Below are 14,435 nucleotides of genomic sequence, written 5' to 3'. Positions count from 1 at the left end.
TGAACATTACTGACCACACAATTACTGAACAACACAACTAATGACCACAACTTCTGACCACAATTACTGACCACAACCACAATCAACCAACTACTGATCACAACAACATAACTACTGAACACCACTCCAGACCACAACCACAAAACTACTGACAACAACTACTGAATCACAAGTGCTCACCACACACTACTGACCACAACTACTGAACTACACACGTACTTAACAAAACTACTGACCCCTACTGACCACAACTACTGGCCAAAACTACTGACCACAGCCACAGAACTACTAACCACACAATTATTGAACTACACAACTACTGACCACAACAACAGAACTACTGAGCACAACTACTGACCACAATTACTGATCACAAAACTACTGACCACCACTGATCACAACTACTGACCGAAACGACTGACCAAAACCAAACGGCAACTGACCACAACCACACAGCTACTGACAATAAAACAACTGACCACAACAACACAACTACAGACCATAACTACTGACCACAGCTACAAACCATGACTACTGAACACAACTTCTGACCACAGCAACACAACTACTGTCCACAACTACTGACTAAAAATCTACTGGCCACAACCACACAATTACTGACCACACATTTAATGACCACAGCCATACAACTACTGACCACAACAACACAACAGCTTTATCTGGACGTGGTTCGTCAGGAAGCTAAGTAGTAACATTAACATGATGCCTTCTATTGCAGTCGCTGTACTCATAATATACAGGAGAATGATCGCCTTACGGCGAGGACAGCTGTGCTGCAAGCCCAGCTACAGACGCATATCGTTAGGCAAGGGTAATTTAAGTGTAGGAAAGGATGAAACAGCGTCTGTGCCACCAGTAAGTACAGATAGTAGTATAAATCCCCTCGCACAGCCAACAGAAACTTTCAACCGGTTCTCCCCATTAACTTCTTTGGGGTAGGGGGCAGTATTTTCACGTCCAGATGAAAAGCATGCCCAGAGTAAACGGCCTGCTACAAAGCCATAAAAGCTAGAATATGCATATTATTAGTAGATTTGGATAGAAAACACTCTGAAGTTTCTAAAACTGTTTGAATGATGTCTGTGAGTATAACAGAACTCATATGGCAGGCAAACACCTGAGAAAAAAATCCAACCAGGAAGTGGGAAATCTGAGGTTGGTCGATTTTCATCTCAGCTCCTATTGAAGATACAGTGGGATATTGGTAATGTTGCACTTCCTAAGGCTTCTACTAGATGTCAACAGTCTTTAGAACCTTGTCTGATGCTTCTACTGTGAAGTGGGGCCGAATGAGAGGGGATTGAGTAAGGTCTACCATGACCTGAACATGCGCTGACCATGCGCGTTCATGTGAGAGCGAGCTCTGTTCCATCGTACTTCTGAAGACAAAGGCATTCTCCGGTTGGAACATTATTGAAGAATTATGTTAAAAACATCCTAAAGATTGATTCAATACTTCGTTTGTCATGTTTTCACGGACTGTAATATAACTTTTTTAACTTTTCGTCCGTACTTTCCGCTGGACTTGCCCGCGCGTCGTGAGTTTGGAAAGTGTACTGAACGCTAGAACAACAAGGAGGAATTTGGACATAAATGATGGACATTATCGAACCAAACAAACATTTATTGTGGAACTGGGATTCCTGGGAGTGCATTCTGATGAAGATCATCAAAGGTAAGTAATTGTTTATAATGTTATTTCTGACTTCTGTTGACTGCACAATATGGCGGATATATTTGTGTCTTGATTGGGCTCTGAGCGCCGACTCAGATTATTGCATGGTTTGCTTTTTCCGTAAAGCTTTTTTGAAATCTGACACAGCGGTTGCATTAAGGAGTGCATCTAAAATTCCATGCATAACAGTTGTATCTTTTAGCAATGTTTATTATGAGAATTCCTGTAAATTGATGTGGTTCTCTGCAAAATCAAAGGTTGTTTCTCACCTAACATAATCGTTTGGTTTGCTTTCGTCGTAAAGCCTTTTTGAAATCGGACAATGTGGCTGGATTTACAACAAGTGTTTTAAAATGGTGTGAAACACATGTATGTTTGAGGAATTTTAACTGTGGGATTTCTGTTGTTTTGAATTTGGCACCCTGCAGTTTCACTGGCTGTTGAAGAGGTGGGACGCCACCGTCTCACGTACCCTAGAGAGGTTAAGCAGCGAGTTGGAGTCAGAGGACGAGCCTTCTCTGGTCTCTACTCCTCCCGTTACGGGGTCTGAGATGCCGAAGCCTCCCACCATTAGGACAAACTGAAAACCCTAGACATTGGCAACTCCATTACCCGCAGTATTAGACTTAAAACAAATCATCCAGCGATCATACACTGTTTACCAGGGGGCAGGGCTACCGACGTTATGGCTAATCTGAAGATGGTGCTGGCTAAAGCTAAAACTGGCAAGTGTAGAGAGTATAGGGATATTGTTATCAACGTCAGCACCAATGATGTTAGGATGAAACAGTCAGAGGTCACCAAGCGCAACATAGCTTCAGCGTGTAAATCAGCTAGAAAGATGTGTCGGCATCGAGTAATTGTCTCTGGCCCCCTCCCAGTTAGGTTGGAGTGATGAGCTCTACAGCAACTCAATTGCTAGTTGAAAACTGTTTTCAAGTTGAGGAGTGATGGACTCCATTCTAGCTGGAAGGGTGCTCTCATCTTATCTATGAACATAGACAGGGCTCTAACTCCCCTAGCTCCACAATAAGATAGTGTGCAGGCCAGGCAGCAGGCTGTTAGCCAGCCTGCCAGCTTAGTGGAGTCTGCCACCAGCACAGTCAGTGATGTCAGCTCAGCTATCCCCATTGAGACCGTGTCTGTGCCTCAAACTAGGTTGGGCAAAACTAAACATGGCGGTGACCTCCTCCATTCCTGCCATTATTGAAGGAGATTGTGATACCTCACATCTCCAAATAGGGCTGCTTAATGTTAGATGTTAGATCCCTCACTTCAAAGGCAGGTATAGTCAATGAACTAATCACTGATCATAATCTTGATGTGATTGGCCTGACTGAAACATGGCTTAAGCCTGATGAATTTACTGTGTTAAATGAGGCCTCACCTCCTGGTTACACTAGTGACCATATCCCCTGCGCATCCTGCAAAGGCGGAGGTGCTGCTAACATTTATGATAGCAAATTTAAATTTACAACAAAAAAAACAGACATTTTCGTCTTTTGAGCTTCTAGTCATGAAATCTCTGCAGCCTACTCAATCACTTTTTATAGCTACTGTTTACAGGCCTCCTGGGCCATATACAGCGTTCCTCACTGAGTTCCCTGAATTCCTATCGGACCTTGTAGTCATGGGAGATAATATTCCCATTTTTGGTGACTTTAATATTCACATGGAAAAGTCCACAGACCCACTCCAAAAGGCTTTCGGAGCCATCATCGACTCAGTGGGTTTTGTCCAACATGTGTCCGGACCTACTCACTGCCACAGTCATACTCTGCACCTAGTTTTGTCCCGTGGAATAAATGTTGTGGATCTTAATGTTTTTCCTCATAATCCTGGACTATCGGACCACCATTTTATTACGTTTACAATCTCAACAAATAATCTGCTCAGACCCCAGCCAAGGATCATCAAAAGCTGTGCTATAAATTCTCGGACAACGCAAAGATTCCTAGATGCCCTTCCAGACTCCCTCTGCCTACCCAAGGACGTCAGAGTACAAACATCAGTTAACCACCTAACTGAAGAACTCAATTTAACCTTGTGCAATACCCTAGATGCATTGGCACCCCTAAAAACAAAAAACATTTGTCATAAGAAACTAGCTCCCTGGTACACAGAAAATACCCGAGCTCTGAAGCAAGCTTCCAGAAAATTGGAACGGAAATGGGGCCACACCAAACTGGAAGTCTTCCGACTAGATTGGAAAGACAGTACCGAAGAGCCCTCACTGCTGCTCGATCATCCTATTTTTCCAACTTAGTAGAGGAAAATAAGAACAATCCAAAACGTATTTTTGATACTGTCGCAAAGCTAACTAAAAAGCAGCATTACCCAAGAGAGGATGGCTTTCACTTCAGCAGTGATAAATTCATGAACTTCTTTGAGGAAAAGATCATGATCATTAGAAAGCAAATTACGGACTCCTCTTTAAATCTGCATATTCCTCCAAAGCTCCGTTGTCCTGAGTCTGCACAACTCTGCCAGGACCTAGGATCAAGGGAGACACTCAAGTTGTTTAGTACTATATCTCTTGACACATTGATGAAAGTAATCATGGCCTCTAAACCTTCAAGCTGCATACTGGACCCTATTCCAACTAAACTACTGAAAGAGCTGCTTCCTGTGCTTGATGATAATAAATGGCTCTCTATCCACCGGATGTTTACCAAACTCACTAAAAGTGGCAGTAATAAAGTCTCTCTTGAAAAAGCCAAACCTTGACCCAGAAAATATAAAAAACGATCGGCCTATATCGAATCTCCCATTCCTCTCAAACATTTTTGAAAAAGCTGTTGCGCAGCAACTCACTGCCTTCCTGAAGACAAACAATGTATACGAAACGCTTCAGTCTTATTTTAGTCCCCACCATAGCACTGAGACTGCACTTGTGAAGGTGGTAAATTACCTTTTAATGGCGTCAGACCGAGGCTCTGCATCTGTCCTCGTGCTCCTAGACCTTAGTGCTGCTTTTGATAGCATCGATCACCACAGTCTTTTGGAGAGATTGGAAACCCAATTTGGTCTTATCTGTCGGAAAGATATGAGTTTTTCTCTGTGGATGGTTTGTCCTCTGACAAATCAACTGTACATTTCGGTGTTCCTCAAGGGTCCGTTTTAGGACCACTATTGTTTTCATTATATATTTTACCTCTTGGAGATGTCATTCGAAAACATAATGTTACATTTCACTGCTATGCGGATGACACACAGCTGTACATTTTGATGAAACATGGTGAAGGCCCGAAATTGCCCTCCCTGGAAGCCTGTGATTCAGACATAAGGAAGTGGATGGCTGCAAATGTTCTACTTTTAAACTCGGACAAAACAGAGATGCTTGTTCTAGGTCCCAAGAAACAAAGAGATCTTCTGTTGAATCTGACAATTAATCTTGATGGGTGTACAGTCGTCTCAAATAAAACGGTGAAGGACCTCGGCGTTACTCTGGACCCTGATCTCTCTTTTGCGAACAAATCAAGACTGTTTCAAGGACAGCTTTTTTTCCCCATCTATGTAACATTGCAAAAATCAGAAACTTTCTGTCCAAAAATGATGCAGAAAAATTTATCCATGCTTTTGTCACTTCTAGGTTAGACTACTGCAATGCTCTACTTTCCGGCTACCCGGATAAAGCACTAAATAAACTTCAGTTAGTGCTAAACACGGCTGCTAGAATCTTGACTAGAACCAAAACATTTGATCATATTCCTCTAGTGCTAGCTTCTCTACACTGGCTTCCTGTTAAGGCAAGGGCTGACTTCAAGGTTTTCGTGCTAACCTACAAAGCATTACATAGGCTTGCTCCTACCTATCTTTCTGATTTGGTCCTGCCGTACATACCTACACATACGCTACGGTCACAAGACGCAGGCCTCCTTACTGTTCCTAGAATTTCTAAGCAAACAGCTGGAGGCAGGGCTTTTTCCAATAGAGCTCCATTTTTATGGAATGGTCTGCCTACCCATGTGAGAGACGCAGACTCGGTCTCAACCTTTAAGTCTTTACTGAAGACTCATCTCTTCAGAAGGTCCTATGATTGAGTGTAGTCTGGCACAGGAGTGTAAAGGTGAACGAAAAGGCACTGGAGCAACGAACCGCCCTTCCTGTCTCTGCCTGGCCGGTTCCCCCCTCTCCACTGGGATTCTCTGCCTCTAACCCTATTACAGGGGCTGAGTCACTGGCTTACTGGTGCTCTTCCATGCCGTCCCTAGGAGGGGTGCGTCACTTGAGTGGGTTGAGTCACTGACGTGATTTTCCTGTCCGGTTTGGCGCCCCCCCCCCTTGGGTTGTGCCGTGGCGGAGATCTTTGTGGGCTATACTCGGCCTTGTCTCAGGATGGTAAGTTGGTGGTTGAAGATATCCCTCTAGTGGTGTGGGAGCTATGCTTTGGCAAAGTGGGTGGGGTTATATCCTGCCTGTTTGGCCCTGTCCGGGGGTGTCGTCGGGTGGGACCACAGTGTCTCCCGACCCCTCCTGTCTCAGCCTCCAGTATTTATGCTGCAGTAGTTTATGTGTCGGGGGCTAGTCTGTTATATCTGGAGTATTTCTCCTGTCTTATCCGGTGTCCTGTGTGAATTTAAGTATGCTCTCTCTAATTCTCTCTCTCTTTCTCTCTCTCTTTCTTTCTCTCTCTCGGAGGACCTGAGCCCTAGGACCATGCCTCATGACTACCTGGCCTGACGACTCCTTGCTGTCCCCAGTCCATCTGGCCGTGCTGCTGCTCCAGTTTCAACTGTTCTGCCTGTGGCTATGGAACCCTGACCTGTTCACCGGACGTGCTATCTGTCCCAGACCTGCTGTTTTCAACTCTCTAGAAACAGCAGGAGCGGTAGAGATACTCTGAATGATCGGCTATGAAAAGCCAACTGACATTTACTCCTGAGGTGCTGACCTGTTGCACCCTCAACAACCACTGTGATTATTATTATTTGACCATGCTGGTCATTTATGAACATTTGAACATCTTGGCCATGTTCTGTTATAATCTCCACCCGGCACAGCCAGAAGAGGACTGGCCACCCCTCATAGCCTGGTTCCTCTCTAGGTTTCTTCCTAGGTTCTGGACTGTCATGGGAGTTTTTGCTAGCCACCGTGCTTCTACACCTGCATTGCTTGCTGTTCGGGGTTTTAGGCTGGGCTGGGTTTCTGGTTTCTGTACAGCACTTTCAGCTGATGTAAGAAGGGCTTTATAAATATATTTGATTGATTGAACTGCCAAAGGGGGCGGAGTTGCAATCTACTGCAGAGATAGCCTGCAGAGTTCTGTCTTACTATCCAGGTCTGTACCCAACAATTCGAGCTTCTTCTTTTAAAAATCCCCCTTTACAGAAACAAGCCTCTCACCGTTGCCGCTTGCTATAGACCACCCTCTGCCCCCAGCTGTGCCCTGGACACCATATGTGAATTGATTGCCCCCATCTATCTTCAGAGCTCGTGCTGTTAGGTGACCTAAACTGGGACATGCTTAAACAACCCAGCCATCCTACAATCTAAGCTTGATGCCCTCAATCTCACACAAATTATCAATGAACCTACCAGGTACAACCCCAAATCCGTAAACACGGGCACCCTCATAGATATCATCCTAACCAACTTGCCCTCCAAATACACCTCTGCTGTTTTCAACCAAGATCTCAGCGATCACTGCCTCATTGCCTGCATCCGTAATGGGTCTGCGGTCAAACGACCACCCCTCATCACTGTCAAACGCTCCCCTAAAACACTTCAGCGAGCAGGCCTTTCTAATCGACCTGGCCCGGGTATCCTGGAAGGATATTGACCTCATCCCGTCCGTAGAGGATGCCTGGTTATTCTTTAAAAGTGCCTTCCTCACCATTTTAAATAAGCATGCCCCATTCAGAAAATGTTAAACCAGGAACAGAAATAGCCCTTGGTTCACTCCAGACCTGACTGCCCTTGACCAGCACAAAAACATCCTGTGGTGCACTGCATTAGCATTGAATAGCCCCCGTGATATGCAACTTTTCAGGGAAGTTAGGAACCAATATACACAGTCAGTCAGGAAAGCTAAAGATCGCTTTTTCAAACAGAAATTTGGATCATGTAGCACAAACTCAAAAAAGTTCTGGAACACTGTAAAGTCCATGGAGAATAAGAGCACCTCCTCCCAGCTGCCCACTGCAATGAGGCTAGGAAACACTGTCACTACCGATAAATCCACAATAATTGAGAATTTCAATAAACATTTTTCTACGGCTGGCCATGCTTTCCACCTGGCTACCCCTACCCCGGTCAACAGACAAATTGGACCCTCTCTAATATTATCTGCCGAAATTGTTGCAACCCCTATTACTAGTGTGGGAGCAAAACTCATGACTATAATAACATTTCCATTATTAGCAGCATCTAGACTGTCCACTGTGAAGTGCTGAGACAGAATGGCTATATAAGAAATGGAACATATAGGACCAGGGCCCCGCTACCATTATAACCTATACAGCTGTCAGATGTGGGCGTTAACAAGCAAGAACTGAGACTGAAAGACAATGGTGGAGAAAGGTCAAGGAAAGCTATTTACATATAGAGGGAGGGGATTCTATACGTTATGCAAAGACAGAATCCTATAAAGGCAGGACTCTGTAATATGAGAATTTAGTCTTTTTCATGGAAGGGCTCGGCTCTTTTACGTGTGTAATAGGGTCCTTCCATGGAAGGGCTCGGCTATGTTACGTTTGTAATAAAGTCTATATTGAATTCACAAGTTCTAGTAAGAGTGGTATATTTCTGAGTTAATATTCAACTACATTGGATAGAAAACACTCTGATTGTAGAGTGGATTTATGAAAATATGTTGACAAACGTTACCTTATCCTAGTGAGATTTACACGGGTATCAAAACGTCGAGGCGGTTTAAGCCTGCACGAAACACAGACCTTATTTGAAGTAGATCAAGACATTCTCTATGGAAGACATGAACGGTAAAATAACGAAGGAACCCCTGTCAAGTTCAGCCGCAAGTTATTTATTTTTTATTTTTTATTTTTTTTTTTATTTTTTTTATTTTTTTTTGGGGGGTGGATCAGCTTAATATTGCGGAAAGAATGTTGCTTCCAATGTAATTGTCTGCATCATTTCCAATCCCCCATATTTTTTTGGGTAAATATATATATCCATTCACGTATGCATACATATACACATATATACATACACATACCTACATAGACATACATACTTTTTTTAAAGAGTATACCTTTATTATTATTCCCCGCAAACCCTACCACCGATCCCCCAATTGGAGTAAACTGATAAACATTTCTGTTTTTACCTTCAATTTATACATCTTATACACATTTTACAGACACAGTCTACTTTATAATAGTTCTCTCTTGTTTGTTCTTAGTCCTTCCTCTATTTCTGTTGTCCATCCAGTTTGATTTCCACTTGTAACTGTGCTATTTCACAATAGCTCCGCACCTATACACATTTCACAGATCCCGTATGCCCTACATTGTTTATCTTGTTATTAGTCCCACCCTTCAGCTCCACTCAACCTTTCCCATCTATCTTCCAACATCATCCATTTCGGATTTTTATTTGCCATATATTTTTCAACTGTGCTGTGATGCTTCACAAAAGATTTGAATCTTCCTATTCTCATAGCTTCCACGGATTGTAAATTAAAAATAAACATTTTTGCTAAAATAATTATTATATTATTGATTGATTGACTATGGCTTTTCAAATCCCCCAGTATTGCTATCTGTAGCGTTAGTTCTACGCAAATGTTGCAATTCTTCAACCATTCCTGGACCTGTGACCAAAAACGAGCTACATGCGGACAATACCAAAATAAATGGTCTAATGACTCTGCCTCCTCACAGCAGAATCTACAGAGCTGGGAAGATTGTATCCCCCATATATATAACATTCTATTAGTTGCAAGAATTTTGTACAATAATTTAAATTGAAAAATTCGAAGTTTTGAATCCGGCGTTGTTTTGCGTATCAATTCATAAACCATGTGCCATGGAATGGGTACATCGAAAATCTCTTCCCAACTATTTTGCAATTTATATGGCACAGCTGTAAGTTTTTTGGTCCTTAAATGAAATTGGTATATGTTTTTATTTATCACACTTTTCTTTAACCATTTATGTTCTTTAATATAAGGCCGACATACAAGTTCCTTACTTTTATCCCCTTCCACCTGCCTCTTCCATTTTTGTGGTAATGCTGCAATTAATTGGTTGTAATTTTGGGTAGAGCAGACATTTCCATATGTCTGTGTTAGCTGCATGTGTGACATTACTCCACCAGTCCTATTTATGATATCATTCACAAAAATTATACCTTTTTTAAAAATTTCTTCGATAAATACAGTTTTTTTATCAATTACTATATTTGAATTTAACCACAAGATTTGTTGTACTATTTGTTCCGTCCTTTCAGGTGGATTAAACTGAAATTGCAACCAACTTTCTAAGGCTTGTTTAAAAAATAAAGATATTTTGGAGATTATTTCCTTTTCAAGCAACCGAAAGTGAGCAGGTGTAATCTGAATAAAGGGAAAAAGGCCCTTCTTGAACATAGGATGAGACATTCGTACCAATCTACTAGAGAACCAGTTTGGATTTAAGTATAACTTTTGTATGACTGATGCCTTTAGTGAGAGGTCTAATGCTTTAATATTTAATAATTTCTGCCCTCCGAATTCATATTCGTTATATAAATAGGCCCTTTTAATTTTATCTGGCTTGCCGTTCCAAATAAAATTGAATATTTTTTGTTCATATAATTTAAAAAGCAGGTCACTAGGTGTAGGCAAAACCATAAGCAAATAGGTAAACTGTGATATGATTAAAGAGTTAATCAGGGTGATTTTCCCACAAATAGACAGGTATTTTCCTTTCCATGGTAGCAAGATCTTATCTATTTTTGCTAACTTTCTATAAAAATTTATTGGAGTGAGATCATTTCTTTCTTTTGGGATTTGTATACCGAGTATGTCCACATCACCGTCAGACCATTTAATTGGTAAACTACATGGCAATGTAAAATGTGTATCTTTTAGTGATCCAATACGTAATATGGTACATTTATCATAATTTGGTTTTAATCCAGAGAGGATAGCAAATGTATCTAGATCCTCTAAGAGGCCGTGGAGAGATTCTAGTTGTGGTTTTAAAAGAAAACATGAATCATCAGCGTACAATGACACCTTAGTTTTTAGGCCCTGGATTTCTAATCCCTTAATATTAATGTTTGATCTAATTTTAACAGCTAACATTTCGATGGCAATAATAAATAGATATGCCGATAGTGGACAACCTTGTTTTACTCCTCTAGATAGTTTAAAACTTTCTGAGATGTAGCCATTATTTACTATTTTACACCTAGGGTTACTATACATAATTTTTACCCATTTTATAAGAGATTCCCCAAAATTGAAATATTCTAGGCATTTATATATAAACTCCAGTCGTACTTTATCAAAAGCCTTTTCAAAATCAGCTATGAAAACCAGGCCTGGTGTCCCCGATATTTCATAGTGTTCTATTGTTTCCAGTACTTGCCTTATATTATCTCCAATGTATCGTCCATGTAAAAAACCTGTCTGATTAGGATGAATAATATCTGACAAAACTTTTTTTATTCTATGCGCCAAGCATTTTGCTAGGATTTTTGCATCACAACACTGAAGTGTAAGAGGTCTCCAATTTTTTAAATGGACTGGATCTTTATATATACCACTTGGGTCCTGTTTCAGTAATAATGATATCACACCTTCTTGTTGCGTGTCTGATAATCTATCATTTATATAGGAGTGGTTAAAACAAGCTAATAATGGTCCTTTGAGTATATCAAAAAAATGTTTGTATACTTCCACTGGTATGCCATCCAGTCCTGGAGTTTACCCATCCTTAAAGGCCCCAATTGCATCAAGTAGTTCCTCCTCTGTAATTAGGCCTTCACATGAGTCTTTCTGTACAGATGTTAATTTTACATTATTATTAGGGAAAAAATCCATACAATTAGTTTCAGTTAGTGGAGATGGAGGAGCCTGAAACGAAAATATATTCTTAAAGTACTTTACTTCCTCTTTCAAAATATCATTTGGTGAATCATGCGTGACTCCATCATTTGTAACAAGTTTTAATACGTTTTTTTTGGTAGCATTTCTATATTGAAGATTGAAAAAGAATTTGGTGCATTTTTCCCCATATTCCATCCAGTTCGCTTTATTTTTATAATATATTACACTGGATCTTTCTTGAATAAGTTCCTCCATTTATTTTTGTTTTTCCTCTAACTTATTCTGTGCCTCTATGGTACCGTTTTTATTGTTATCTAACTGTACTGTTAGTCCTTCAATTTCCTTTGTTAATATGGACTCTTTTGATCGAAATTGCTTTTGTTTTATAGATGAGTACTGAATTGCATGGCCTCTAAAGGCACACTTAAAAGTGTCCCATACAATATGGGGATCTGCTGTACCTATGTTATGTCTAAAAAAGTCAGTTATAAATTCTTCTGTCCTAGTTCTAAACAATTTATCATCTAGTAGGCTTTGATTAAATTTCCAATATCCTCGCCCACGTGGAAATTCTGTAAGAGTAATATATATGCCAATTATGTGACGGTCCGACCGCATTCTGTCCCCTATCAAACACTTTTTAACTTTTGGTGCCAGAGAGAATGATATAAGAAAGTAGTCAAGGCGACTAGCTTGATTAAGCCTCCGCCATGTATATCTCACTAGGTCAGGGTATTTAAGTCTCCATATATCCACTAATTCCAATATATCCATGACATTCCTGATTTCCTTAAGTGCCTGAGGGTGATAGTTTGTAGTGTGATTTCCTTTCCGGTCCATAGAGGTATTTAAGACCGTATTAAAATCTCCCACTATAATAATAGAGTCTAGTGTTGCTTGTAGAGTTGATACATTCTTATATATATTGTCAAAGAAGCTTGGATCATCATTATTCGGACCGTATAGGTTAATAAGCCATATATGTTTATTGTCCAATAACATATTTAAAATAATCCATCTACCTTGAGGATCTGTTTGGACAAGTTGCACATTTGGATCAAAGTTATTATTAATTAAAACCATCACCCCTTTTGAATTTCTTTGCCCATGGGAGAAATATATTTCGCCCCCCCAGTTCTTTTTCCACAAAACTTCATCTAAAACTGTCGAATGGGTTTCCTGTAAAACAGTAGATATTATAATCCTTCTCTTTTAGCCAGGTAAATACTGATCGTCTTTTCTTATTATCTGCTAAGCCATTACAATTGTAACTGGCTATACTTATTTCACCACTTACCATAATGAGACACACCTTTCAATTATTTTTATCAAAATATATGTTTGTAAACGTCCTATTAAAAAGTAACATAATGATTGAGTTTCTATATAGTTGTACCATGACATTTGCATCTCCACTAAGCAAACCTCCAATTGGTCCCCACTATTCCACCCGCCAAAAGCCCCCATCTCGAGTTGGGTTGTCATCCCAATGCCCGGCAGACCACCCCCGACCCCCCGCATCGCACAGCCCCGGACCGACTGGGATCCATCCTTCGAAAAGTGCACACAGCGCCATCCACCGAACCGAAGCAGATCCATTGCCAAATGCATTTCCATCGCCCTCACCTCGATTTTTATTACATATTGCTGTGAATCATCCTCTATAGTCCCTAACATCTTTTACTTCTTCCTTCGCAACAGTTGTGGGATACACACATACACCCACACACATTCAGCCCTTACCCCCACACAACCATAAGCTCACCCTCTCAACAATTGCACCATCCCAGAGCCCAACTCAAGATGGGTCATGATTTACAAATGTACTTGCAGTTGCAGCTGCATGAGAAGGCCTGCAAGACCGCGCAAAAAATGAGCATAAATGTAGAGATTTATTTACCATTGTCACATCCTAGATGATGGAGGTCAAATGTACACCTTCTTCCTGAAACACCCACAATACGGTCATCCATTTTGACCATGTTCCCAAGCATCTCCATGCAGTCCGATTGGTTTCGTGCCACCAGGGCCACAATAATATACCCCCTCTCTGAATGTCCGAGTGTGACCCCCTCCCCATGGGTTACTGCAGCTAGTGTTGCCAGCACTGCCACTGCCTGGGTGGGGGCACCCCACCGGAATCCCCACCGGCTAGGTACAAGGTCGTCAAGGTTCTCATCAGCCGCAAGTTATTACAGGAATTATAACGCGGCGACTATTTCTCTCTAAACCATATACCTTTGACTAATCCGGAAACTATCACCTCGAAAACAAAACGTTTATTCCGTTCCGTATTTTATCTAACGGGTGGCATCCATGAGTCTAAATATTCCTGTTACATTGCACAACCTTCAATGTTGTCATAATTACGTAAAATTCTTGCAAATTAGTTCACAAAGAGCCAGGCGGCCCAAACTGTTGCATATACCCTGACTCTGCGTGCAATGAACGCAAGAGAAATGACACAATTTCACCTGGTTAATATTGCCTGCTAACCTGGATTTCTTTTAGCTAAATATGCAGTTTTAAAAATATATACTTGTGTATTGATTTTAAGAAAGGCATTGATGTTTATGGTTAAGTACATATTGGAGCAATGACAGTCATTGATTGATTGTTTTTTATAAGATAAGTTTAATGCTAGCTAGCAATTTACCTTAGCTTACTGCATTCGCGGCACAGGCAGGCTCCTCGTGGAGTGCAATGTAATCAGTGTTAGAGCATTGGACTAGTTAACTGTAA

This window comes from Salvelinus namaycush, chromosome 12 (genome assembly GCF_016432855.1).
Source record: "Salvelinus namaycush isolate Seneca chromosome 12, SaNama_1.0, whole genome shotgun sequence".
NCBI lineage: Eukaryota > Metazoa > Chordata > Actinopteri > Salmoniformes > Salmonidae > Salvelinus > Salvelinus namaycush.
Note: the sequence above shows the minus strand (reverse complement) of the source record.